This window comes from Haemorhous mexicanus, chromosome 11 (assembly GCF_027477595.1).
Source record: "Haemorhous mexicanus isolate bHaeMex1 chromosome 11, bHaeMex1.pri, whole genome shotgun sequence".
In the NCBI taxonomy this organism is placed as follows: domain Eukaryota; kingdom Metazoa; phylum Chordata; class Aves; order Passeriformes; family Fringillidae; genus Haemorhous; species Haemorhous mexicanus.
The window spans coordinates 23,258,252-23,285,884 of NC_082351.1; the positions used below are offsets into that span (position 1 = coordinate 23,258,252).

At 51.3% G+C, this 27,633-nt stretch overlaps 1 long non-coding RNA gene across 1 annotated transcript in view; it reads left to right on the forward strand.

Moving 5' to 3' along the window:
- Positions 1-27,007, forward strand: part of LOC132332472 (uncharacterized) — a 94,216-nt gene extending 67,209 nt beyond the window's left edge. Inside the window, exons 18-27 of the long non-coding RNA XR_009487908.1 lie at positions 157-262; positions 3,449-3,587; positions 5,712-5,829; positions 7,220-9,128; positions 9,230-9,327; positions 9,885-11,986; positions 12,737-13,612; positions 14,017-14,077; positions 17,399-18,866; positions 25,483-27,007. This is a non-coding gene — a long non-coding RNA (uncharacterized LOC132332472). The remainder of the gene's footprint in view (positions 1-156; positions 263-3,448; positions 3,588-5,711; positions 5,830-7,219; positions 9,129-9,229; positions 9,328-9,884; positions 11,987-12,736; positions 13,613-14,016; positions 14,078-17,398; positions 18,867-25,482) is intronic.
- The last annotated feature ends 626 nt before the right edge of the window (positions 27,008-27,633 follow it).

Genomic DNA, 27,633 nt, shown 5'->3' on the forward strand with positions numbered 1-27,633 from the left:
TCCTGATTTTTGTCACCGTGTTTGCAATCTGTAGAACCAAAGGCTGCTGGAATGGAATGGAATGGAATGGAGTGGAGTGGAGTGGAGTGGGGTGGGACCTTAAAGCTGGTCCCATTCCAGCCTGCCCTGGCAGGGACACCTCCCTCTGTGTGAAAGGTGCCCAGGTGATGGTGACTGATCCCTCAGGACACTCGTGGGACACCCAGGACAGCGAGGGCAGGATGTGAAGGCAGAGGAGGAGGAGAGCTCACCACCAGTGCAGGTACCATCATCAACTGGGTTTAGGCTAAAACATCCCAAAAGCAGAGCTGCAGTTGGTTCCTGTGGTACCCTGGAATCTGCACAGCAAAAAACTTGTGGAAAATGCAAATTCCCTTTGGGAATGACATGGGGTGTCTACCCTGGATTTGTGCTGGTTCATAAAGGCTTCACAAGCCTGCTTTGCATGGCTCAGAGCTCCCCTGGGTGGAGTTTGTGAGGGTCCCCAGGACAAGGGGAGCAATGAGAATCTGACTCCATGCTCTCAGAAGGCTGATTTACTATTCTATTCTATTCTATTCTATTCTATTCTATTCTATTCTATTCTATTCTATTCTATTCTATTCTATTCTATTCTATTCTATTCTATTCTATGCCATTCTATTCTATTCTATGCCATTCTATGCCATTCTATTCTATGCCATTCTATGCCATTCTATGCCATTCTATGCCATTCTATGCCATTCTATGCCATTCTATGCCATTCTATGCCATTCTATTCTATTCTATTCTATTCTATTCTATTCTATGCCATCCCATCCCATCCCATCCCATCCCATCCCATCCCATCCCATCCCATCCCATCCCATCCCATCCCATCCCATCCCATCCCATCCCATCCCATCCCATCCCATCCCATCCCATCCCATCCCATTCCATTCCATTCCATTCCATTGCTATACTAAACTATATTAAAGAAAGAGAAAGGATACTTACAGAAGGTTTAACAAGAATGAATGATAAAAACTCGTGACTCCTTCCAGAGTCCTGACACAGCCTGACTGGGATTGGCCATTAAGTCAAAACAATGCACAAGTAACCAATCCAACGTGCACCTGTGGGTAAACAATCTCCAAACACATTCCAAAGCAGCCAGACACAGGAGAAGCAATCAGGAAATTGTTGTTTTCATTTTTCTCTGAGGCTTCCCAGCTTGCCAGGAGAAGAACTCCTGGTGAAGGGATTTTTCAGAAGATGTGGCAGTGACAGCCCTGGACTCAAACAGCAGCACCTGGGAGGGGTCAAGTGCACCCCCCCAGAAATCACCTGGGCAAATGGGATAGCAGAGGCAGGGATTGGGGAGGAATGAGGAAGGGAGAGCTTTTACTGGGGAGTCCCAGAGGGATGAGGGCTGCCCCAACCTGGCTGTACTGAGCGTGGTGTGAGATCTGGCAGAGCACAGAGCTTTGATCCCTTGGCTGGGAGCAAGAGCCATTGACTGATGGAGCCACTGCCAGCTCAGGTGAGACAAAATGTGCCTTTATTCCCTCCCTGCTGCCCAGAAAGGCAGGAACACCTTGTCCTCTGCTGGGAAACCTTGTCCTGCCATGGCCAGGCTTTGATCACCCCCTGCATGATGCACCAGGAGCCTGAGCTGTGTGTCTGCACTCCTGAAGAGTGAAATAAATGTGTCTGCTAGGATCTCACCTGAATTCTGCACGGCTAAAGTGCCTTCCATCCCGCTTTTTCTGCCTCATTTTCAACAGCAATTTCCTATTTTCCAATATAAATGCAGATATTTGATAAGGCCTGATAATGGGATCCTGCAAATCTGTCAGTGTAATGATTTCTCTGCAGTCTGGAAGGTGCCACTGTGGTTCTTATTTTGATCACAGGGTGCTCCAGAGAGAAAACCTCTGAAAAAAGGAACTATGAGCCTGTGGGAGAGCACCTTTCCCTTTTTCCTGCTTCTCTCTAAGTTTTTTTTTGTAAGTTCTTTGGAAAATCCTCTTTGACATTATTTTAAAAAGGGATACAAGGTGAAGGCATGGAAGTTTAAATGCATGTTGTTAATAAATAAATATAAAAATCAGAATTTAAATAGAAATATTATTGTGTATCTTATCATTTCAAAAAGCCAGTTTATTTCTCCAGTCACTTTGAAATACTTGGAGATAATTTTCCTTTCATATTTTCCATTTCTAGTCTATCATATCCATGAGAATTACTTGATAACCTGAATTTCCCTGTGGTTTATTTATCTGTGGAGGAGCTGGTCTGGAGAGCACAAGTTCATCCAGAAGAGTCTGTTTTGCTTGATGGGACATTTGCTCCCTCCCAGAGATGGAATATTCTGTCCCCACCTGAAGAAAATGAAGTGCAGAATAAGCAGGGAGAGGGAGGCTGTGATGATGAAATATGAGATATTTGTTAATGGGCACCATGCACACGTTCAGAGCCCCCAAATGAGGCCCTAAAATGTATCAGAATTTGTGCTGCAGTCAGTGCTCCCTCCTTGCAGAGCAGAAACAGCCCCTGCCAGGGCAGCAGCACACGTGGGAGCACAGCACAGGGAGCTGGGCCAGGGGCTCTTTCAAGAGTTTCAATTCCAAATAAACAATCAGCCTGATCTCACCGTGCTCAGCTGTTCCTGTGATATTTGTTGAAAATTTTCTTTGCTAGGATTTCTTTTCCTGGCAGGATGAGGAGCCTCAGCCTCTCCATGTTTTGCTCCCCTGGAATGTGGTTTGGAGAATTGTTTACCCAGCATGTGAATTGTTTTTAATTCATGCCCAATCCCAGTCCAGCTGTGTCAGGACTCTGGTCAGTCGTGGGATTTTATTATTTATTCCTTTTCATGCTGATGGCTCCTTTCTCTTTCTTTAGTGTAGTTTTAGTACAGCATTTCTTTTCATATAAAATACATAAAATACTAAATCAACCTTCTGAGAACTTGGAGTCAAATTCTCATCTCTCACCTCATCCTAAAGACCCTCACAACACCTCAACAGTCAGCTGAATGTATTTTAAAGTAATTAATTGCTGGTTAATTGCCAGGCAGGTTACTATGCTGTACAATAGAATTCCTGGGCATTTTTGTTGCCACAATGTGAATATTTGTGTCTGGGCTGACAACCCTAAGGCAGCTGCACAGCTTCTGCCTGGTGTACAAATCTCAAAGAGGTGCTCATCAATTTTTTAAAAACATGAGCTGGCACTGGTGCAGTGAAACAACTGAATTGAATGAAAATCCTGGCATTGGGCAGCTTAATTAAAATAACTGCTGATGAGAAGTGCTAAGGGGTAAGAGCTGTACATGATAATAATAAAAACAATCAGAAGTCTGTAAAAGAAACTTTCCAGCCTGCTGGCCACTGGCTTTCCGTGGTCACTGCAGCCCTGGGAAGGTGGCAGTGGAGGTCTGGGCTCTGTCAGCATGCTGGGATAACTCTGAAAAATCCTTCTCCAGGATGTGACAAACCCCTGGTGCTTCAAACTCCTCCTGGAGCCAGGAACTGCTTCCCAGGGAAACTCTGCTGGCACCTGAGGAGCCTCTGGATGGAGAGCAGCACGATGGAGCTGCAGGTGTGAGGCCTGGCTCAGCACAGGTAAAATGCAGATTTTCCTCTGGGATGGAGCCTTGGCCATAGGGAGGAGCTGTGCTCTGCCTGGGGAACATCCAGAAAAGAGGCTGCAGACATTTTAAAGCCAGTTCTGGTTGTTTTTCAAACCTGAGCTGTGCTTTTGGATCTTTGAAAAGCCTAAATTAGCATTCAGAGAGCTGTTGGCAGTTTGGGGGCCAGATTTTGCTCTTATTTCCCTTTGTACAAGGCAGGAATGTGCAAGGAGAAATTGGCAGCACACCCAGGCCAGATCTGAGCTTGTTTAAACGGAGTTTCTGGGGTTGCTTTGCTCTTCCACGGGCTGTGTGAGCCCCCAGGCTGGTGCTCCACTGGGGCAGGGATGGGTTAGGGCTGGGCTGGGTTCCTCTGGGGCTGAGCTCTGACCACAGCCCCAGCCCAGCTCCTGGGGGTTTCCCTGGTGAAATCCTTGCTGTCCCTGCACTGCTGCCACAAATCTGGTGTTTGCTGCTCCCCTGGCTCCTGGCAGTGATGTTCCAGGTGTTCTGTGCCTCCTGCCAGCTTCCCATCCCTGTGATGAGCTGCTGCAGGGCTCTGCTGGCTGGGCCACCTGGCCAGAGGCTCTGGGAGCTCCTCCTGGGCTGGGATTGCTCGTTCTGTGTTTGGGCTGGAAAACACAGAGAGGTTTTACAAGCAGAACTGAATTGCTGTAGCAGAAAGGAAATGGTGGAAGCTTCCAGCTCCTCCATCCCTGGCAGTGTCCAAGGCCAGGTTGGACCCTGGGGCCTGGAGCCACCTGGGACAGTGAAGGTGTCCCTGCCCGTGGGTGTGGCACTGGGTGGGTTCTAGGGTCCTTCCAACCCAAGCTGGTTTGGGATTCTGTCATTCTGTGATTCTATAAGATCCCAGCTTGCAGGTTGTTGAGCTTTTGGGCACCCCCTTTGTGCCCTTTCCTGTTTCCTGCAGAGGATGGAGGATCTGCAGCAGGGTGGGGAGGATTGCAGGGGCTGAGGTTTGGCTCCAGGCTCCAGGAGGGTGTCACACACAGGCAGCTGCACAGCTTTGGAATTATTCTGGGAAATGTTTGGGCTCTGAGACCCAAACTCAACAGCCTGAAAGCCTGTGGGACACGGAATGAATTTGGAGCCCTGAGCTGCCGTGGCAGTGCCAGCACCCCCCCTCTGCCTGCAGGGAATGGCCAGAAATGCTTTGTTCCTCAGTTTCCCCACCAGGAATGAGAAACAGTCCTCATTCAGGAGTTCATTTTCATTGTTCACAAGAAGGGGATCATTTTTAAGGCCATTATCAGTGAAGCATTTCCCTCAATGCAGACACAGGGCTCAGGTTTGAGGGCTGGGGGGCTCCTGAAGGGAGTCCTCAATGGAGAATTAGGGCAATAAATGGATCCTGCTTTGTTTTGGTGCTAAGGGAGATTCTGGCTCCTCTGGGTGTCAGGAGGGGCAGTGCCTGGGTCACTTGGCCCTTTCCTACCACTGTGATGAGCTCTGGATCAAATGCTGCTGTGTTTGTGTCTCTAGCAGCTCCCACTGGAGGAAGGAGCTTGGGGAAATATTATTGTTCAAGCAGTTTAGGATTAAGAAGGGATGAATAACTTTTATGGGAGATGAAGAATACGTTTAAGTTTGAATTTGCTATTCCTTGGGCTTGGTGCAGCCTGCTCTGCTCTCCTCCTGGGTTTGTGGCAGGGGAGACAGGAGCTGCTGCACTATCTGGGATGATTAATGCCTGGAGGAGCCCAATGGTTATGGAATTACTGCATGTTTGAAGGGTCTGACATGGCAGATAATTCCTGCCTGCTCCCCCTGCCCTGGCAGCACAAGATTCAGACTTGCTGATGCTCCTGAGGAGCTGTCCCAGGCCCAGAGATGGTGGGGATAAGGTAAATAACCTCTCTGGCCACGGGCAGCTTATCTAAATGAAAACCCAGCTCCAGGCCCCTGGAATCTCTGCCATCGCTCCTGCCAAAGCCCATATTTAAAAAAGAAAATGAAATGTTGGATTTTCAATTTCAAGTGGGTGCAAGTATTTCAGTTCCAAAAAACCCCTTAAAAATTAGATGGTAGATTGTTAAAAAAATAAATGCTTCAGTGCCCAAAAATGACAGAGTGCAAAATGCCACATTTTATTCAGAGCAAACAAAACCAATCAAGGCCTTTCAGAGGGTGTGAATGGAAGGGACCCCCCAGGAGCTCTGAGTCCAGCTCAGCCTGCTCAGAACCAGCTCTGGAGTTCCACCAGTGCCTCTGTGGTAGGAAATGGCAGCAGTAGCAATAAAGCTGTTCACTCCAGCTCCCCATTTCCCTGGGTGCTCCCCCTTTCCCTGGGATGTTCCCCATTTCCCTGGGTGCTCCCCAGTTCCCTGGGGTGCTCCCCATTTCCCTGGGATGCTCCCCAGTTCCCTGGGATGTTCCCCAGTTCCCTGGATGTTCCCCATTTCCCTGGGTGCTCCCCAATTCCCTGGGTGTTCCCCAATTCCCTGGGATGCTCCCCAGTCCCCTGGGATGTTCCCCAGTTCCCTGGGTGTTCCCCAATTCCCTGGGTGTTCCCCAATTCCCTGGGTGTTCCCCATTTCCCTGGATGTTCCCCAATTCCCTGGGTGTTCCCCAATTCCCTGGGTGCTCCCCAGTTCCCTGGGATGTTCCCCATTTCCCTGGGTGCTCCCCATTTCCCTGGATGTTCCCCAATTCCCTGGGTGTTCCCCAATTCCCTGGGTGCTCCCCAGTTCCCTGGGATGTTCCCCATTTCCCTGGGTGCTCCCCAATTCCCTGGGTGCTCCCCAATTCCCTGGGTGTTCCCCAGTTCCCTGGGTGCTCCCCAATTCCCTGGATGTTCCCCAATTCCCTGGGTGTTCCCGTTTCCCTGGGTGCTCCCCATTTCCCTGGGATGTTCCCCATTTCCCTGGGTGTTCCCCAATTCCCTGGGTGCTCCCCAATTCCCTGGGTGCTCCCCACTTCCCTGGGATGTTCCCCATTTCCCTGGGTGCTCCCCAATTCCCTGGGATGTTCCCCCTTTCCCTGGGGTGCTCCCCAATTCCCTGGGTGTTCCCCAATTCCCTGGGTGCTCCCCAATTCCCTGGGTGCTCCCCATTTCCCTGGGATGTTCCCCAATTCCCTGGGTGCTCCCCAATTCCCTGGGTGTTCCCCAATTCCCTGGGTGCTCCCCAATTCCCTGGGTGCTCCCCATTTCCCTGGGATGTTCCCCATTTCCCTGGGTGCTCCCCAATTCCCTGGGTGCTCCCCATTTCCCTGGGATGTTCCCCAGTTCCCTGGGTGCTCCCCATTTCCCTGGGTGTTCCCCATTTCCCTGGGTGTTCCCCAATTCCCTGGGTGTTCCCCATTTCCCTGGGTGTTCCCCAATTCCCTGGGTGTTCCCCATTTCCCTGGGTGTTCCCCAATTCCCTGGGTGTTCCCCAATTCCCTGGGTGTTCCCCATTTCCCTGGGTGCTCCCCAATTCCCTGGGTGCTCCCCATTTCCCTGGGTGTTCCCCATTTCTCTGGGTGTTCCCCATTTCCCTGGGTGTTCCCCATTTCCCTGGGTGTTCCCCAATTCCCTGGGTGTTCCCCATTTCCCTGGGTGCTCCCCAGTTCCCTGGGTGCTCCCCATTTCCCTGGGTGTTCCCCAGTTCCCTTTCCCCACAGCAGCAGCAGTGTGCACCAGCTGCCCACGGCTCCCACCTGGGAAGGAATGAGAGGATGGATTTTGAACCTGGATCAAACTTCTGCTCTTTCCAGGCTTGTCTGGGGCATAAATTGGAACTCAAACCCCCAACAAGTTCCTTCCATCCCTGCTGAAAGGCCCCGGGCTTGGTTTAGTCAAGGCTCAGAGTTCATTTTCCTATTAAATGAATGCTTTCTTAAAAGGAGGGGGGGAAATGTTTTCAGTGATAAGATTGTTCTGTGAACCATTCCTAATGAGCTGCTGTGTCATCCCCTTCTGCCTCCTATTTATCTTGTTTAGATCCCTTCAGTGTGAGCTACTCCAGTCCTCTGCTGCCTGCTACCAGTTTGTTTTGTTTTGTTTTGTTTTAACTAGGAGCTTCAAATACCTTTTAAAAGGTTTTAGTGAAATATTTTATTTATTTCTTTATTTTGGCACTTTTTTTCAGGGAGGTGGATATAACATCTATAGAATATACATATATTTTAACTTTTTATCTAGTTCTGTAAGGTTTATAATCTAAATTTTTAAATTTCCATTATTTTTTTAATACATGGCCTTGCTTATTTCCCAAGGACATTTTCCTTCTTGCCCTGGGAAAGGGCTTGAACTCCCCCCTGGCAGCTGTAGGACCACTCGTGGGGCTGCCTTGAAGGTGATTGCTGTAGCAAAAGGGTGTTTGTGCCCAGCAGAGGCAGATTGTTGCTGCCTGTTGTGCAGCAGGTGCTGTGTGGTGATGGGTGCCCAGCCTCACCAGCACCCAGCAGTGGGTTGGCAGCTCTGCACTCCTCTCACATGGCAAAGCACTCTTGTGGGTAAAACAAATACTCACAGCTTCTCAGAAAACGTCTCCTGAGGTGCCTTTAAACAGGAGAGATGAGCACTGAGGGGGAAAAAATCCCTCAACTCAAACTGAGTCATTTTCAAACTCTGCAGGCCAAACAAGGCTTTTGTTGTGTCACTGCCTCGTTCAAGGGCACTCCCAGGGCCCCCAGCACCTTCAGGCACTGCTGGCATTGGGATTTCCTTCCCAGGGGATTTTGTGAGTGTTTGTGGGATTCACACGGTGGGACTCAGGTTCTGTGGTAGGAGGGGTATTGCTGTCTGTCCTCCTTGTCCAGCCCAGTGCTCCCATTTCCCACTCTGTGGGCAGAGCTCAGGGCTCTGCCCAGGGCTGTTGGTGTCTGTTGGACACCATGGAATCTCCCTCTATTCCATCCCAATTTCTGGATGCAGCAGCTGTTGGTGTCTGTTGGGTTCCATGGAATCTCTCTCCATTTAATCCCAATTTCTGGATGCAGCAGCTGTTGGTGTCTGTTGGACACCATGGAATCTCTCTCCATTTAATCCCAATTTCTGGATGCAGCAGCTGTTGGTGTCTGTTGGATTCCATGGAATCTCCCTCTATTCAATTCCAGTTTCTGGATGCAGCAGCTGTTGGATTCCATGGACTCTCCCTCTATTCCATCCCAGTTTCTGGATGCAGCAGCTGTTGGTGTCTGTTGGACACCATGGAATCTCTCTCCATTTAATCCCAGTTTCTGGATGCAGCAGCTCTTGGTGTCTGTTGGACACCATGGAATCTCTCTCTATTCCATCCCAGTTTCTGGATGCAGCAGCTGTTGGTGTCTGTTGGACACCATGGAATCTCTCTCCATTTAATCCCAGTTTCTGGATGCAGCAGCTGTTGGTGTCTGTTGGACACCATGGAATCTCTCTCCATTTAATCCCAGTTTCTGGATGCAGCAGCTGTTGGTGTCTGTTGGATTCCATGGACTCTCTCTCTATTCCATCCCAGTTTCTGGATGCAGCAGCTGTTGGTGTCTGTTGGACACCATGGAATCTCTCTCCATTCCATCCCAGTTTCTGGATGCAGCAGCAGTTCCAGAGGTGCCCGTGGGTGCAGGGGGATCACCCTGGGGTCCCTGGGTGGTGAAGCCCAGCCTGGCTGAGGGACCACCACCAGCACTGAGACCCCCCTCTGCCTCCAGGAATTTCAGTGAGAGGTGTTGAGCTTCCCAGTGTGTTTGAAGGATCTGGACCAGTTGGGAGAACTATTGAAGCAGGAGCTTCCCTCTGCCTCTGCCAGGTAACGCCGCGCTCGGAATTTATCTGAGGAAAGGAGAACTTCCACAGCCCAGTGACTCCACTTTTTATTCTTTCTACGCTGTGAAGTATCATAATACTCTTTAATAGTGTCATACTTATATTTCACGGTCTAATCCCCTTTTCTCCTGCATTCCATTGTGTTTTATCCAGCTGGAAGTCAGCAGCGTGCTCACCAGCAGCTGCTCGGGGCTGAGGCAGGCTCAGCCTTTCATCAGGAATGGGCTCCTTCTCTTCGACTGAAACACTGCAAACTTTGTGCTCTAAAGAATGATAATGTCCTGTGCATAATGTACATTTTCTTTACCTTTTCCATCCTGTGCCTGGCAGCAGAGCACACTTGTCACTGGTTTTCTCTCCTCGTGCCTTAATGAGAATCTCGGGTTTGGGAATGTGCTGCTTCTGTCCTTTGTGTCTAATCTGTGCCCTCTATTCCTCTCCCCCTCTTGGAGATAAAAGTGCATTTTGCTGCTGTTGCAGTTCCAGCTGAATTTGATCAAGATAGAGGAACTGACTCATCACCTTTCCCTGAATCTTTAGGAGCTGCTGTGGCACACGTGGCCCGGATCAGCGCCGGGCAGCGTCTGCTGGGGCTGCTGAGAGGAACAAGAGCCTTTGCTGTTGTTTTCACCCACACTAAGTCTCCTTTGGATCCTGACTCTCTTGATTTTATCTCTTATAAGTGGAGAGAGAGGGGAAAAAGCTGAGCTGACGGCTGGGAGAAGGACACAAAGTGTAAAGCTTCCTCAGATGTTTTCAGTGCCTAATGGGCTGGGACAGTGGCTGCTCTCTCCAGGGAATTGTGCTGGGAGCTGTGCTTCATTCTCTGTCCCAGGCAATGCTGGATCCTTCACAGGAGCTGCTGCAGGCACCACTTTTCTTCTGGCATCATAACAGGGCTCATAGCTCTGGCTCATAATTCCCTCATCACTCAGCCAGGATCAGTGGGAAGTTCCTGAAGGCCCCTCAGCCCCTCCAGGGCACTGGGAAATGGAGTTTAAATAGAAATTCAAATGGAAGTGTTCACCTGAGGAAGTGCTGCTTAACAAGCAGGGCCACTTCTTTCCTGCAAAGCCATCTCTGAGCCAGGAGGGGTGGCAGAGGCCAGGCTGCACTCCAGGAGTGGGGATGGGGTTTCTGCAGAGATTGTTTCTGAGCACAGCTCCTGGCCCAGCCTGCAAACAGCACATCCCCCCTTCCCTGCCTGGCCCTTCCTGGGGCTCCTTGGCCCTTCCTGGGGTCATTCCAGAGGCTGGGGTGGGGGAGCTCTGCAGGAGCTCAGAGAGGTGGAGCTGCCTTGGGCCAGCAGCCCCGAATGAGCAGAGCTGACTCTGGTCCAGGCTTGCAGAGACAGTTTGCTTCAGAGCAGAGCTGTGTTTGCTCTGGGGGCTGTTCAGGGGGACAGTGGGCTGCAAGGACAGCATTTTAGATTGTCTTACAGCCAAGCATTCCCCCTCCCTTTCCTGGGCTGGGGGTCTGTTCCCTGCCCCAGTGTCAGGACACGAGCTCCCCGTGTGTCACAGAGCCATCCACTCGTCTGGGTTGGAAGGGAAAACTTTGATTATTGGATTCCAATCTTCCCAAGCTAACTGCTGTGTTTAAATCCATAAAACTGGAATCTGCCTTTAGTGGGTCCATAATTGGATTTTTTTATCCCTTGCTTTCCTGCTCCTCATAATGGATAATTTTCCCATACTGCCATGACACTGGGTTTGTGTCTTCCTTTTTTTAATTTATTCCTTTAAGCCTCATCTTTGCTCCTCTAATTTAATAAATTACTGAAATTATTATTTTTCCCCAGTGCTGGGGCTGGAGTTTCTGAGCTTGATGAAGTTTTTCTGTGGAGATGCAGATCCCATGTTTTAATTACTGCTCAGGCCAGGTAAGCTGATCTGGGGTTTTTCCCAGGGAAACAGCCTTGGCTCTGGCAGTGCTCTGCTCCCACCACAGCTCTGCAGCACCCTCCACCTCAGATATTCTCTGATTTTATTTTGGGCAAACTCCTTGAATTCCAAAGATTTTCCTCTAGTTTGTTTTGCTTTGCTGGCTCAGGGCTTATTGCTGCAATCTCAGCTATTGCAGGGAATCTAAAGGGGGTTTTTCCCTCCTACTGCAAAAACCCAGGAAAAGAAAGTGTCTGTGTGGAGGGGAACTTGGAAAGGGAAAGGAAAAGCTGTTGTGTTATGCAGAAGAATTTCCTTGCTTCTTTTAACTGCCTCTTGAGATTAGAATTCTCTGCCTTTATTTTTAGCAGCCAGGCTGGTGGCAGGAACAATTCCTTCCCTTGGCTTTGTCAATAGGTAAATACCACATTTGTTTTATTTAAAGCAAAGTCTGGATGCAGAGGAAATGCAGCAGTCCTCTGAGGAAAGCCTGGAGAGCTGGGAATGCAGGCCCAGCTTTCCTGCACTCATAATTTTGCCATCAGCCCCGAGTTCTGAACGCTGCCTTTTGTTTAAGGGTAACTCGGTGTTGGAACAGATGGGGCTGTGCAATGTAAAGACAATCAATCCTCACCCAAAAATGATAAATGAAGAACAGAAAAGCGTGGCATATTTTGAGGAATTTTTAACATATTTGTCTCTGTTACAGTGAAAGTTCTGCTAAAGAATAATTGCTGATTAAAGCAGGTTTTATCACAGGTGAGCTGAACTCTCTGAGTAGGTAGAGGAATGTTGCCTTTTAGTTTTGATTTGTCCTTTCCTAACCCACCAAATCCCACTTGTGATTTGTGCTTTTGCTGAAATAGAAAAGGATTAAGTGACATGGTGGAGCTTTAGATGTTGTGCAGCAAATCACACTGTCACAAACTGGGAGGAAAACTCCCAGGAATGTGAATTTACACGGAGCTGGAGAGAGCTCTTTTGGGTTCCAGGGTTTAAATATGATTATGAGAGGGGGTGGAGAGAGGCAGAAAGAAAGCAGAGAATCAGAGGAAGGCTGGGATTTAAATGTGGGTTATTTTCTATTTAAATCTGCAGGCAGATTCTCCTGAGGGAAGGAGCCCAGGCAGCTCTGGCTGAGCCCAGATGGAAAGGCTCCTTTTCCTCCCCACGGGAATGTGCTCTCCAGCAATTCCCAATATTTACTGCCAGCACTGAGGGAATTGGTGCAGGTTAAATCAGGCCATGGCTCCTCAGGCAGCTCCTGGGAGGAGGAGGAGGAGGAGGAGGAGGAGGAGGAGGAGGAGGAGGAGGTCCCAGCCCCAGGAGAGCCCAGGCTGCTGCCAATGCACTCTGAGGGGACAGGAGGTGACAATCTGGGAGTGGGGGCAGGCAGAGGTTGGGATCCATTGGGCTGGGCACGGTGTGTCCTGCTCAGGTGTGAAAGCAAAACCTCAGCAGGGCAAAGGTGGTTAATATTGAATATTGGTGCCTTTATCCCACCTGCAGGAGGGAGAGGTGTTGGGAGGAAATTCCCTGCCCAGGTCTCAACAAGAAGGAGCCCTGTGTGTGATGCTGAAGTGCCTCCAGCCCAAGGAACAGTAAAATTCCAGGTGTGGGAATCCCAGGTGCACTCCCAGTGCCATTTGTGCCACGCTCCCCTGGGGCTGGGGAGTGGGTCCCACTGAAAGGCTGCCCCTGCTGAAGCCAAGATCTCCTGGTAATGTTCACTCACCTCTGCCAAGATATTCATTACCTGGGCAGGCCTGACCTTGCTTTGCACTCAGGAGCTGAAATTTACAGCTCATACCTGGCTGCAGCCCAGAGCTGTGAGAAAAGGGATTTCAGTGGTGTCATAAAATCCTTCACAACGTGTGGAGCCTGCACGGGCAGTGAAACCCAAATCACCATCCCAGTTCCTTGTTAGCCAAACCATTTCAGCCCCCAGCTCTTCCCATGGGTTGGTTTTGTGGGGGCTGAGAAGACAGAATTGGAGATGAGAGCTAATTCCCCCCGTTTGGCAAAACAAACAAGCAGGTCCCGAGGATGTGATGCTGTGTGTCACATCCTGGAACTCTGCTCCACCTCCTGGGCTGGGGAGCCTTTGATGTCCTTCCAGATTGTTCCTCTCACACAGCTTTGTCTGGGAGGGGAATTCCTGCCTGACAGCTGCTCACACTCCCACATAGCCACGCTGTCAAAATATTACATTCTGCCCTAAATTATTTGGTAGCAATGGGAAAAACACCTGCTTGCTGAGAACACTTCTTCCTTTTCATTATCCGCAGGAATCTGGGGGGAGATGGATTATTTCCAATGCTAATGACAGCCCTGTGCAGGAGCAGGGAAATTTGGATTCCTCTTGTTCCCCTCCTTGACATTCAGGTGCGTTGTTCTGATTCCCTTTCCATCGTGTGGGAGCAGCTTCCCGAGGTGAGGGAGAAATATCCCATTATTTATCCATTACATCCTGTAGCAGATGATGTACAGAACCTTTCTGGGCTAACAGTGCAGCAAAGGCTGCTTTTTAATTATAAATACCCATCTAATATGCAGGCTGGCAAAATTGACAGGAGCAAGAGGAGAGCAGGAACAGGAGGAATGGCTTGGAACCACTGTGCTGTGGGAAGTTTAGAAATTAGTGTTGAAATATTCAGAGGTGTGTTTTAATTTGATTGAGAAATGTGACATTTAGACTGACAGGCAGTGCCATTCTGAAAAGGCATTTTTCTGTCTGACTGTCTAAACACTTGCTGTGTAATATTTATATTTGTCATGTGTTTTTCTAGATACAGGAGTTCTTTAGATACTTCAGTTTATCACATGAAAACTCCCTTAAAATTCTTACATGTAAGTTTTAATATTTGGTGATTTATAGGGTGGGTTGGGGTGTTGTAGATGATTTTTTTTACAATATTAAGGTGTCTGTAAAGTGAAATACACAATCAGGGTGCTCTCTTGCTTTCCTTGCAGCTCTGCTCCAGGGGAGGAGCTGAGCTGCCCACGGGGCTTTTCCCAGGGCTGTGTTGGGATGCCAGCAGAGTTCCTGCCAGGATGGGGCTCCTGGCTGGGTGGGAAGGGTGGAGTGGGGGGTGCTGGGGGTGGGGATGGATCCTGTCCCCCCCAGAGCATCCCCCGTGCCCTGGCAGTGAGCAGAGCAGGACAAGGAGGGAATGGGGATGGGGGATGGATCCTGTCCCCCTCCCAGAGCATCCCCTGTGCCCTGGCAGTGAGCACAGCAGGACAGGGTGGGAATGGGGATGGGGGATGGATCCTCTCCCCTCCCTGTGCCCTGGCAGTGAGCAGAGCAGGACAGGATGGGGATGGGGGTGGGGGATGGATCCTGTCCCCCCCAGAGCATCCCCTGTGCCCTGGCAGTGAGCAGAGCAGGACAAGGAGGGAATGGGGGATGGGGGATGGATTCTGTCCCCTCCCTGTGCCCTGGCAATGAGCACAGCAGGACAAGGAGGGAATGGGGGATGCTGGGGATGGATCCTGTCCCACCCCGTGCCCTGGCAGTGAGCACAGCAGGACAAGGAGGGGCAGTGTGCCCCTGGGGCTGCCCGGGGGGTTTGGGGCTGGGCAGGCACAGCTGGGCTGGTCCCCAGGGGCAGAACTGGCAAACCCCAGCAGGGAGGGAGCAGCCCTGTGCCACCTCAGCCCAGCTGTGACAGGCCAGGCTCTCAGGGGGACACCAAGGGGTCGGGGACATTTCCATCCCTTGTTTCTCCCAGGGTTTGATGGGTTCTTGCTTTTCTCACTGTCAGAATGGTTCAGGTCAGGCAAGAACCCCTACAAACCCCTGGTGAGGAGCAGGGCAAAGCTTTTGGGTTTGGAGAAGGTAGCAGCCCTGAGTGGGATCCCATCTCCCTGGCCACACTGAGCCTGCAGGCAGGGCTGGGAGCAGCTCCTGCTGGCAAGTGGCAATGGAGATGTTTCTGTGACATCTGCCAGCCATAAAATCTCAACTCCTTCCAGGGAAAATGGCAGTTCAGAGCCTGTGGAAATGATAATTCCTTGTAAGACATACACAAATAAATAAATAAATAAATCTATGGACATGCAGCTTTCATTGACACACACATCTATATTTATTGTACTTTAATGTTCCCCCCCATCTTCTGGTTTATTGCATATTTATTATCTGCAGGTAAAGATGAGCATAAAGATGAGCATATTAGTAAAAAAAATAAATCTGTAAAATATTGAAGATGAGGGGAGGGGGAAAGGAATATTTATTTAGCCAGGAGATTTATTCAATGCTAATGTGAAATATATCAGCACAATGATGACATTATTTGGCCCCTGTTCAACAACCCTTGAGGTTACAGCACCAATTTTCACTGTGCTGAGCCCCAGAGCAGGAGCCAGGCTGCTCCTGTGCCTTTGGAGTTGTTATTTCAGGAGTTCCAAACAGGAGAGGATTCTGCTGCAGGCCCTGGCAGGGGATGGGGCTGGGCTGCTTTGGTTTCTTCCTGGCCCCAGGAAATGCAGATTTGCTGTGCCTGCTCTGATGCCTGAAACAGTGCTTTGGATATGGGGAGAATCAGCTGTGGCAATTAAAAATGCTTCTGAGGCTGCAGCAGGCTGAGATGGCTGGGAATATTGGGCTGATAATTGACTTGGGCTGGACTGGGCCCACTGTTCACCGTGGTTTTTAAGGAATACCTACTCCAAACCCAAAAGCTTTGTCGTGCTCCTCACCAGGGGTTTGTAGGCAGATGATACTGTTGGTTCTTCCTGACCTAAATTATTCTGATAGCAAGAAAAGCAAAAACCCAAGTTAAATTACTCTTTAGCAGAAATTCAGGCAATGGACACTTTCCCATGAATATTTCATGGCAGGCTATAAATAATTCTGTTGGATTTGGAGGAGCAGAAAGTGACTACTCGGATGATGTAGGGCATTTATGTAAGGCTGATTGCCTCGTGCCTGCTGCAAGAGGAAGATCCATTCATGGAATTCAAGTAATGTGTGGGCAAATTGGGCACTTTCCCATGAATTTCCCTTCAATTGCTCTTTGTTTCAGCTGTTCAGGCTGGAACAGACAAACACAGCCCTGTCATTCACCCCTGATGGTACCTGAGAGCAAAAGGAGGGGTTTGCACAAAGCTTTTCCTTCTAGGAATGTTTTATTCAATATTCTAATGCCAGGGCTGAATGCATTGTGCTGATAAAGTACAAGTTGGGTAAGTACTGAGGGGTAGGTCCCTCTGAACATTCACTCAAGTGTAAAAATCAGCTCCACCTGATGGAATGATCTTCCCCAGGGGCTGACTTGGATGGGATTTTTCTCTGGCACTGGTGCTCATCTCCTCATATCAGCCAGGGGACAAAAGAGAAGAATTCAAATTGTTTCTTCTTTATGTCCATCCAGGATGGATCTCCTTGAGAGAAATCAGAATCCCCTGTGGCCAGGATCATTCAGCCTGGCCAAGCCCCCTGGGGTCCCTGAGTCCAGCTGCTCTCCAGGGATGGGGACCCCACCACTGCCCTGGGCAGCCTGGACAGGTTGAACACAGTTAAAGCTTCTGTTCCCTCCTGGTTTGTCTGATCTGTTCCAATCACACCCTGCTCATTTTCCAGGGACCACAATGCTCATCCACTTTCCTTTCCCTACAACTTCACTTCTTTTTTTGCCTTGGTAAAACAAGGCTCCTTCACCCAGCTCCCAAGCTGGATTTCATCCCCCTTTTCACCATCTCTGTGATCCCTCCTGTAATGCCAGGAGTGCTGCTCCTCCCTCAGAAATCTGGAGAGCAGCACAGAACTTTCCTGTCTCTCATCTGGAGCGTGGCAGGCCTGGCACAGATTCCATGGACACAGGAGAGAAACAGGAGAGAGGAGCAGGGGCTGGGAAGTCAAGAGGAGATTTGATATCAAACAGAAATTCAAACAGCTGGGAAAGCCCATGGGAGTGTAATAAAACCTTCCCTGCATGGAACCCTGAGCTCAGGGGGAAGGAGCCATCTCCTGGCTGCTCCTCCCAGGGGACAGAGGAAAGCAGGAGCTGCTGTGCTGGGAACACCATCCCTGGGAGGAAATTCTGTCCCATTCTTTGCTGTTGCCATTCCAGCTCCCCTCTGCTCCTTTTGCAGCTGCTGAGCAATTGCCTTGCATTGGTGTTTGCCCAAATTCCAGTTTTCCCAGAGTTTTTCTGGTTTATTTAGAGCTTTTCCCAGTGGTTCTTTGCAGATGTGGAGTTCCTAGCTGCTGGTCATGCTCTGGATCCCCCCTGGGAGATGGTGAGTATCCCTCCAGGCTGAAGGGCAGGAGGAGCTCTGGGAGCAACCCACAGTGGAAGTGTTCTGGGTCTTCTTGGGGGAGCACAGAAGGAGTTAAATAAACCAGAGCTGGAGGGACATTCCCAAATCCATAATGCACAAATTGGCATTCTGTCTGCATACAAATAGCTTGGATTAGCAGGATGTGCCATTGCTTTCACCATAAAAATATCCACTCTCACATTATTTTAAGACACTTTCAAAATAGAGCAGAGTTAAAATATTTGTTTTAAACTATCCAGGGATCCTTTCACAATCTTTTTGATGGCTTTTTATAGCCCCTCTCCCCCCTGAGTCATTCAGCAGTTCCCTTTCCCAAAATACCAGTGGTAGCTCCATCTCTGTGATGGATGTTTGTGGGAATTCACTTCACTCCTGGCAGTCAGGGCCCTCAGCACTGCCTCTGCAGCTTGGGACAAATGCAGACTAAGGAGGGGTTAGATAAAATACTGGGGAAATAAAGTTACCAGAGCAGCTGTGGTGCCCCTGGATCCCTGGCAGTGCCCAAGGCCAGGCTGGGCACTGGGGCTGGGTGTGCTGGTGCTCACAGGGGGGTCCCAGCACGAGGGAAGAGATGAGAACCTTGACTCCACGTTTCAGAAGGCTGATTGGTTATTTTAGGATATATATTATTTTAAAAGAAAATGACGTATTAAAACTATACTCAAAGAAAGAGAAAGGATTTCATCAGAAAGCTAGCAAGGAAAGAAGAAGGAATGAAAATAAAACCTTGTGGCTGGCCACAGCCTTGACACAGGTGGCTGTCATTGGTCATCAAGTAAAAACAACCCACACGGACCAATCAAAGCTGCACCTCCTGCATCCCACAGCAGCAGATAATCATTGTTTTTCTTTTCCTCTGAGGCCTCTCAGGAGAAAAGATCCTAGCAAAGGATTTTTCAGAAAGGGTCTGTGACAGCTGGGAGCAGCCTGGGGCAGTGGGAGGTGTCCCTGGGGTGGCTCTGGGTGGGATTTAGGGTCCCTCCCAACCCAAACCTTCTGGGGTTCCCTGCTCACTCGCTGTGGATGTTTTTCATTGACCCCATCTCACGTTCTTTCCTTTGGACCTTGACATTTCACTGTTGAAGCAAAAGCTTTGGATGGCAGGAGGGGCTGCCTGGAGCTCCCTCCATGTCCCTCACAAGAAGTGGGAGCAAGTCTGGGAGCTGCTCCCCTGAATCTGCCCTGCTCTCGTTCCTGACTCTCACAGCCAGAGGTAACAGCACCATGTGTTCTTGTCTTGCTTTTAGAAATTGCATATCCAGTTTCCTCCTGCTTTCCCTCAGGAGCATCTGAGTGAAATTGTTTTCCTGTCCTGCAAAACACGTCAGAAACTCTCCCTGCCCAGACTGAGGTGAGTGGTTTTGCTTCTTTATTGCTGCTTTTCCTGCAAGCAACAGGTTCCATTTGCTGGGCATTTCAAGGCACTTCCATCTGAATCAAGTGTGAATTTTAACTTTCTTTCTATTTTGGAATGGAAAGGGTTTTTCAGCTTTGTGTTCTGCCAGCTCAGGACATTTTCACATCAGCCTTTCCCCACAAACAACATTGGTTTGTGCCTGTTGGATTTTTAAGTGGAACTATTGGGTTGAAGTTCCCACAGGTATTTTTTGTACCTTCCGCCTCCCTGACAGGTGAGGGCCAGAGTATCTCCAGCTGTGGGGACCTTTACCTTGGAGTCTCAAGGATTTCCAGCTAATTTTGACATCTAAAATTGTTTCAAGTGCCCTTCACACTCTTATTTTTCCCTTTTATCTGCTCCAGTTCTCCTGAGTTCCACATCTGTGCATATTCTAGATTTCTCTCTTGTCCTGGATTGTTTTCCATCTCTTTCTGACACACAGAGTTCCAGTAAGAGCTTGGTAAACTCTTTAAACAGCTCCAAGAAATTACCACTTTTCCCCGCTTTCCATCATCTCTTAATTCTTTACCTTTTGAGCAGTGTAGAATTTTCTCCTCCACCTGTCAGGCTGTGTGTAATTATTGCTGTCTTGCTGTTCCCCCAGCTCCCACATCCCTCCCTTCCCCTCTCCCCCTGGCTCTGTTTCCTTTGCCATTTGAAGGCACCGATTATTCTGCCTAAGAGGCAGAAAAAGTTCAAGCTGCTTCTCATGTGACAGCAGCAACCTCAGCCAGAGTTTTGCTTGAGAAGGGATTGAAACTTCTCCATTCCAGTCCTCTCTGGGAGATGGGAATGTGCTTGTGGGGTTGGAATGAGGTGGGATTGAAGGGCTCTTCCAGCCCAAACCACTCTGGGGTTTAGACCCTGCTCCCTTTGAACCCAAACATTTCTGGGGTTTAAACCCTGCTCCCTTTGAACCCAAACCACTCTGGGGTCTAAACCCTGCTCCCTTTGAACCCAAACCACTCTGGGGTCTAAACTCTGCTCCTCCCTTCCAACCCAAACCACTCTGGGGTCTAAACCCTGCTCCTCCCTTTGAACCCAAACCACTCTGGGGTTTAAACCCTGCTCCTCCCTTTGAACCCAAACCACTCTGGGGTCTAAACCCTGCTCTTCCCTTTGAACCCAAACCACTCTGGGGTCTAAACTCTGCTCCTCCCTTTGAACCCAAACCACTCTGGGGTTTAAACCCTGCTCCCTTAGAACCCAAACCATTCTGGGGTTTAAACCCTGCTCCCTTTGAACCCAAACCACTCTGGGGTTTAAACCCTGCTCCTCCCTTTGAACCCAAACCACTCTGGGGTTTAAACCCTGCTCCATTTGAACCCAAACCACTCTGGGGTTTAGACCCAGCTCCCTTTGAACCCAAACCACTCTGGGGTTTAAACCCTGCTCCATTTGAACCCAAACCACTCTGGGGTTTAGACCCAGCTCCCTTTGAACCCAAACCACTCTGGGGTTTAAACCCTGCTCCTCCCTTTGAACCCAAACCAGTCTGGGGTTTAAACCCTGCTCCTCCCTTTGAACCCAAACCACTCTGGGGTTTAAACCCTGCTCCCTTTGAACCCAAACCACTCTGGGGTTTAAACCCTGCTCCCTTTGAACCCAAACCACTCTGGGGTTTAAACCCTGCTCCCTTTGAGCCCAAACCACTCTGGGGTTTTAGACCCTGCTCCCTTTGAACCCAAACCACTCTGGGGTTTAAACCCTGCTCCCTTCCAACCCAAACCACTCTGGGGTTTAAACCCTGCTCCTCCCTTTGAACCCAAACCACTCTGGGGTTTAAACCCTGCTCCTCCCTTCCAACCCAAACCACTCTGGGGTTTAGACCCTGCCGGGGGTGTCACTGCAGTGGGATGGAAAAGGAAAACCTCTTGGCAAGAGCAGCCCTTTCCTTCTGTTCTCTGCTTTTCCAAGATGCTCTCTGAGTGTTTCCAAGTAAAACACTCCTGACACCTCTTCCAGCAAGCAGCAGGAGGGAAGTGGGATTTCAGTGTACCTGGGGGTCTGGCGGTGAGACCAGGCCAGAAGCAAAGGGACAGTGGCACCCCCAGGCAGTGAGCTCTCATTGATTGCACAGGAGGGTGGTGACAGCTCCACAGCTGCCAGAGCCCCAGGAGTGCTTGGACAATGCCTCAGGGCAGGGTGGGATTGCTGGGCTGTTGGGTTCTGATCCCTGGGGTCCCTTCCCACTCAGGACATTCCCCAGTTCTACAAAAGGCTCCTTGCATAACTTGCACCTCCCTGCTGAGTGTGATCTGCCTGACTCAGCTGGAGGGAGCAGTTCTCCTGGTGCCTCCACTTTCCTGGGTGTCCTGAACATCTTGGGAACACTGGGTTACTTCATTTGTTCCATTAATAAACATCATTCTTGCCGATGTGAGCGAAAATCAGAATAAAAGCCAAAGCAGGAGCTGCCTCCCTGCTGCTGCCTTGGCTGGACTCCACAGGGATCAGCTGTGGGGTGCAGCCAAGTCCTGCCCTGGTCAGCCCCCAGGGCTTTGGGAAGGGCTGGGAATTCTCCTCCCTGCACCTTCTGATGCTCTGGACTGAGATTTGGGGTGCATGGCAGTGGGAGGTGCCTGGGGTGGGCTGGATGGGCCTCAAAGTCTCTCCCTCCCCAAACCATCCTGGGATTCTGTTATAAACCACATTTTGCAAGGAAAAAAAAAAAGTTACTCATCCCCCTGCTGGGAAGAGGGGAAGAGCAGAGCAGAGCAATCTGCCAAGTAATGTTTTATAAATGGTTTGGCTGTGTTTTCCTGGACAGCACTGGTTCCAGCCCTGAGCCAGGGGCCAGCCCTGCTGCTGCCAGTGCAGGACAGGGAGCAGGCAGGAGCTGCAGGGGTGCAGGGCACCAAAACTGCCCTGAGGAGAGCAGAGGACACGGGGGCTCAGCAGGGCCCTGGGGAGTTGCATTTCCTGCAGGGCAGGAGAACAGAGGAGAGCTGGCAGGGCAGGGTGTGCTGCACTGTCCCACAGCTCTGCTGCAGCCCTGCAGGAACTCTGGGACCTGCAGCTGAGTCCACCCCCAGCTCAATGCCCAGCAGGAATAACAGAAACAGAAACAAACAGGCTGGAGCTTAACAAGGAGGAAAAACCAAATTACACCAAGAGCTTTAAGTGAGAAATGCAAATCAAGGTAGCAGAATCTCTGCTCCTACCAGTGCAGAGTCTGGTGTCAGCTCTTCTCTCCGAGCCAAGGCTGCCCTTTGTGTGCTGGGCTTTGCACCAGGTGTGCTTGAATTGAACATGAAAATAAATCATTGCCTGCCTTTTTGAGCTTCTTGTCCTCCTGAAAAGCAGCAGAGAGTGAAAGCCCACGCAGGCAGGGGGAGCAAGGCCTGAGAAAGCCAAGTGCAGTGTTCCCCAGGAGCCTGGCAGCTGAGCAGTATTGATCAGCTCAAGGTGACCTAGTCCAACACAATGCCCTTCTCAGGGCCTCAGGTACAAAACAGCTGCAGAAAATCAGATTATTAGAGTGAACTTGCTGCTGCCCTGTCATCCAGATCCCCAGGACGGGGTTCACACTGGAAATAAAGGAATGAGCCACCAGGAAAGCACGTCAGGAGTCTCCACAGCAGGGCCACCCTTGAGTCCTTCACTGAGGGGAGGTTCCAAACCCCACCAGCAGCTGATCCAGGTGCTCCCACGTGGTTCTGTAACATTTTAAAGCTGCCACAGACTCTTTTCCTGAAAGTTCAGTGTATTCCAAATGCTCTTTCACTTTTGTTTTCTGCATCTGTTGCTCAGAACGCCTTTGGTCAACTTCTGCTCGCCTAAACATCCTCTAGCCCACCAGGCATAAAATCAAAATCTCTCTTTTAATTCTTTGGAGAGATGAAAAATTTTGACAAGACAAAGGGGGAATGGCTTCAGACTGACAGAGAGAAGGTTTAGATGGGATATTAGGAAAAAATCTTTATCATGAGGGTGGGCAGCCCTGGCACAGGGTGCCCAGAGCAGCTGTGGTGCCCCTGGATCCCTGGCAGTGCCCAAGGCCAGGCTGGACAGGGCTGGGAGCTCCTGGGACAGTGGGAGGTGTCCCTGCCATGGCAGGGATGGCACTGGGTGGGCTTTGAGGTCCTTCCCACCCAAGCCAGTCTGGGATTCTATTCCCTGGTGAGAAAGACAAAATGGGAGGTTAATGGTGTGTTGGGATGTGTTTCCAGCATCTCAGAGATGACCATAGCAGGATATTATTTATTCTGGTTAGTCTGAATAGGACAGAGGCCTTGTGGTGCTCCCATGCTTTAGTTGTTAATTCAGCCCCACTTGGTAAAAAGGCCCTCTCTGTCTTCTTAGGACCCTGCTCATCTTTAATCTTATGTAACATGCTCTTATTTCCCTGTGTTCTGCACCTCTTTCCTTCATCCTGGCAGATTTCAGCACCTCCCCTGTTTGTGGCCTCTAGAGTGATGAGCACAGCTCATCAAGCAGCAAAGGATGTTCTCCAAAACAGGGAAAAAAGCTCCTCATGTCCAGTGATCCTGAGGGGAGAGTGCCAGGCAGGAAGGGGCCCCGGGGTGCCCAGGGCAGGGTGGGCTGAACCTCTGCCACACAAACATGGGCTGAGCCCAGGGGGTGAGCAGAGCTGGGTGCTGCTGTGCCAGGGCAGGGCAGGGCAGGGCTGGGCTGAACCTCTGCCACACAAACACGGGCTGAGCCCAGGGGGTGGGCAGAGCTGGGTGCTGCTGTGCCAGGGCAGGGTGGGCTGAACCTCTGGCACACAAACACAGGCTGAGCTCAGGGGGTGGGCAGAGCTGGGTGCTGCTGTGCCAGGGCAGGGCAGGGCAGGGCTGAACCTCTGGCACACAAACACAGGCTGAGCCCAGGGGGTGGGCAGAGCTGGGTGCTGCTGTGCCAGGGCAGGGTGGGCTGAACCTCTGCACACAAACATGGGCTGAGCCCAGGGGGTGGGCAGAGCTGGGTGCTGCTGTGCCAGGGCAGGGCAGGGCTGAACCTCTGGCACACAAACACAGGCTGAGCCCAGGGGGTGGGCAGAGCTGGGTGCTGCTGTGCCAGGGCAGGGTGGGCTGAACCTCTGCCACACAAACATGGGCTGAGCCCAGGGGGTGAGCAGAGCTGGGTGCTGCTGTGCCAGGGCAGGGCTGAACCTCTGCCACACAAACATGGGCTGAGCCCAGGGGGTGGGCAGAGCTGGGTGCTGCTGTGCCAGGGCAGGGTGGGCTGTGCTGAACCTCTGCCACACAAACATGGGCTGAGCTGGGCTCTGCTCACCCCTCACCTGCCCAGCACCCAGCTCAGCCTGGCACTGAGCCTGCCCAGCTCAGGGAAGTGCACCTTCACACCCCTGGCTGGATCAGGGCTTGGTTTTGGGGCCAGCCTGGGGAGGCTGGGCAGGGCTGGGGCTGCTGGGGGAGAGCCCAGCCCCTGCTGCCTGCAGCTGCCCTGCAGCATTCCCTGGGATGGGGATGGGAATGGGAATGGGATTGGGGATGGGATGGGATTGGGATTGTGCTAGGATTGTGGTGGGATGGGGATGGGATGGAGATGGGATGGACAGATGGGATTGGGATTGTGCTAGGATTGTGGTGGGATGGGGATGGGATGAGTTTGGGATGGGATTGGAGATGGGATTGGGATGGAATTGGAATGGATGGGATGGGATTGGGGTGGGGATGGGATGGGTTTGGGATGAGTTTGGGATGGGATTGGGATTGTGCTAGGATTGTGGCAGGATGGAGATGGGATGAGTTTGGGATGGGATTGGGGATGGGATGGGAAGGAGATGTAATTGGGATGGATGGGATTGGGATTGTGCTAGGATTGTGGCAGGATTGGGGTGGGGATGGGATGGGTTTAGGATGGGATTGTGCTGGGATTGGGATGGGCTGAGTTTGGTATGGGTTTGGGATGAGATTGTGCTGGATTGGGATTCTCCAGCTCTCTGCCCACGGGCAGCACAGGGGTTAAGCTGGCCAAGGCAGCCCCCCTCATGCAGGAGCAGGGAGGTTGCTGTGCCAGCTCTCAGGCTCACTCAGGCCAGGCTTTAGGCTCAGCTCTGCAGCTCCTGGAGCGGGGAGAGGATCCCTTGCTGTAGCAAAGGCTCTCGTGCTGTGATTGCCTCTCCCTTCCCTCTGCTCCAGCCCTGCCAAGTGACAGCAGCCCGAGGCTTCTGCCAGAGCTGCACCTTCAGATGGCAGCTCTGCTCCCCTGGGAGGGGCTGGCCTGCTCCTGTCAGCCTGGCAGGGATGCACACAGCTGGCACTGGGAGGCTGCTGGGATGGGCAGCCACAGAGCAGGCATTTCCTGAGCACATCCTGCTGCTGGGATCTGATTCCCTGACACATTGGTGTTTTATCTGTTTGTTTGGGAAAGGTGCCAGACAAAAGAGACACAGGAATTTAAATAAATGCAGGTTATCTAGAAGACAGGATTTCATATTCACTGCAGGCATATCAAGATGTTCCAGAGCTGAGCAGAGCACAAGGAGTGATGTGAGTGTTAGGAGCACTGATAAATTAGCTGTACACAGCACCGAGCCTGGCTCTAAAGCTGATTTTATTTTTTTTTTTTTGCTGTAATTCGTGTTCTACAAGCACAGGGAGAGCCACGAGAGCTGCTGGAGCCTGAGCCAGCAGTGACTGCTCCTGCAGCAGCAGGTTTGGGATGGATGGGACCTCCTGGGCCAGGAATCATCTGTTCCTCTGCCTTTGAGCCCAGAGCAGCTGCGAGCAGTGCCCGACTCCCCGGCACGGGCTGTGGTGACCAAGGGAGCCCGAGGGCTTTGGGCACAGCAATCAGTCACCTCCTTTGTCTCCAAGGGCTTGGGCTGGCCCTAATAAATCACTGCGGGAGTGTGGAGCTCTGCTCCTGCACAGCCTCACCTGGGCCTGCACAGCCTCACCTGGGCCTGCACAGCACCATGGACAGCCTCACCTGGGCCTGCACAGCCTCACCTGGGCCTGAACAGCCTCACCTGGGCCTGCACAGCCTCACCTGGGCCTGAACAGCCTCACCTGGGCCTGCACAGCCTCACCTGGGCCTGCACAGCACCATGGACAGCCTCACCTGGGCCTGCACAGCCTCACCTGGGCCTGCACAGCATCATGGACAGCCTCACCTGGGCCTGAACAGCCTCACCTGGGCCTGCACAGCACCATGGACAGCCTCACCTGGGCCTGCACAGCCTCACCTGGGCCTGCACAGCCTCACCTGGGCCTGAACAGCACCATGGACAGCCTCACCTGTGCCTGAACAGCCTCACCTGGGCCTGCACAGCCTCACCTGGGCCTGAACAGCCTTACCTGGGTCTGAACAGCCTCACCCTGGCCTGCACAGCACCATGGACAGCCTCACCTGTCCTGCACAGCCTCACCTGTCCTGCACAGCACCATGGACAGCCTCACCTGTGCCTGCACAGCCTCACCTGTCCTGCACAGCCTGGCTGCAGGCTCGGAGCCTCAGGGAGAGCAGGGTGGGTGCCCTCCGTGTCTCCAGGCTGTTCTGGGTGCCATCCCAAGCCTTTGCATCCTGGGAGGGGAATTGGGACTGTCAGGAAGGCTTCAGGGGGACACAAAGTCCTGGATCCCTGGCAGTGATGAGGGATCTGCTGGGATAGCCCCAGAATTTGGGGTTTCTCAGCATGATTTGCAATCCCAGTTCAGCCTGTCTGGGGAGAAGAGGGAAAATATCACTGGAGCTCCACAGAGAGCCCTGCTGTCACAGAACCATGGAATGGGTTGGGGACCTCAGAGCCCACCCAGTGCCACCCCTGCCGTGGCAGGGACACCTCCCACTGTCCCAGGTGCTCCAGCCCCAGTGTCCAGCCTGGCCCTGGGCACTGCCAGGGACCCAGGGGCACCACAGCTGCTCTGGGAATTCCATCCCAGCCCCTCCCCACCCTCCCAGGGAACAATTCCTAATTGCAATGTCCCACCCAGCCCTGCCCTCTGGCACTGGGGAGCCACTGAAGTGACCCTGCAGAATATTGCTCTCTTGTATAGAAAAATTCTATTTAAACCTTGTTTGCTGGACACAGCAAAAATGGGGTTTGGGTGTTCCATCTACCCAGGGCTCTCTGCTATGGATGAGGGAATTTTGAAACAAAAATCTCTCTCTTGTGTTTTCCTGCCCTCTGCCTCGGTGTCCCTGCTCTCCCACTGTAATTACCCAGTTACTGACTCTGCACATCAGGTGTTCAGGGGGGAGGAGGGGGCTGCACACTTCAATTAATTAAGGCAGGCTGTAGCAGATCATCATCATTTTTCAAGGTGTCAATTGAGAGATCTCTGGGAGTGCTGCAGATGAGCCAGGACCACCTGGGAATTGAGGCTCAGTTCCCACCACAGCATTTCTGTGGAAATACCTGTCAGAGCTCCAGGTGAACCCCCCAGCAGCTCCAAAGGAGGTGTGCAGGATTGTCCTGAACCTTTGAATTTCCATTCCTGCAATGCAGAACAACCCAGTGAACCCCAGAATCTTTCTGTTGTGCAGGGGGAATTTCTGTGGGGCTTTGGAAAAGTCAGTTACAAACAAAAATTTCAGCTGTAATTAATCCATGGAATGCTGCAGCTGGAGCAGGAAAGGCGGGCAAGGCAGTAAAGCAAATATCTCATAGGAAGCACAGATAAATGTGAACTCTGTGGGGTTTTATGTGGCCAGGTAAGAAAACTCTCAGGGTTTATGCCCAGCTTGGTTAATATGAAGCCACACAAATTTCTGGTTTGCATCTCTGCTTTATCACACCTGAATC